Source organism: Pygoscelis adeliae, unplaced genomic scaffold (assembly GCF_000699105.1).
Source record: "Pygoscelis adeliae isolate BGI_AS28 unplaced genomic scaffold, ASM69910v1 Scaffold118, whole genome shotgun sequence".
NCBI lineage: Eukaryota > Metazoa > Chordata > Aves > Sphenisciformes > Spheniscidae > Pygoscelis > Pygoscelis adeliae.
The window spans coordinates 545,289-545,938 of NW_008825257.1; positions in this window are offsets into that span (position 1 = coordinate 545,289).

The following is a 650-nucleotide window of genomic DNA, read 5'->3' on the forward strand; positions in this document are numbered from 1 at the left end:
GGGGGCAGCGCCATCCCCCTCGCTTTCTCCCACGGCTGACGTGCGTGGGCGGCCGTCCTCCCCACCCCCCAACTTGTGTCCCTCTGCGTGGGTTTGGCGTGGGTCGGCTTGCTTTGCTTGTGTCGCCGGCGTGTGCTGGCCCAGTCAGCTCCTTGCGTTGCCGGTGTATGTCGGCAGCGCTGTCCCGGTCGCCTTCTCCCGTGGTTTGCGTGTTGTCGTCTGTGTAGTGAGAGCTGCCTCCTTGCATTTCTTCCGTGTGCCAGCGGTGCCGTCCCAGGTGCCAGGGACGTGGTTTGCGTGCGTCGGCACTACGCGGCGGTTGTAGTGCTTCCTTGCCTTGCTGTCGTGTGTTGGCAGCGCAGTTGCAGTCGCCTCCTTGCATTGCTCGCCTGTGTCGGCACTACAGTCGCGGTCTTCTCCTTGCATTGCTCGCCTGTGTTGGCAGTGCCGTCCCGCTTGCCTTCTCCTATGGCTTGCCTGCGTCGGCACTGCAATCGCAGTCGCCTCCTTGCATTGCAAGCGTGTTGGCAGCGCAGCCTGGCTCACCTTTTCGCGTTGCTTGCATGCGTTGGCAGTGCTGTCCCAGTCGCCACCATGCATTGCTTGCCTTGCTCCAGCTTGCTCTGGAGCTTGCTTAGCTGCCGGTAGGA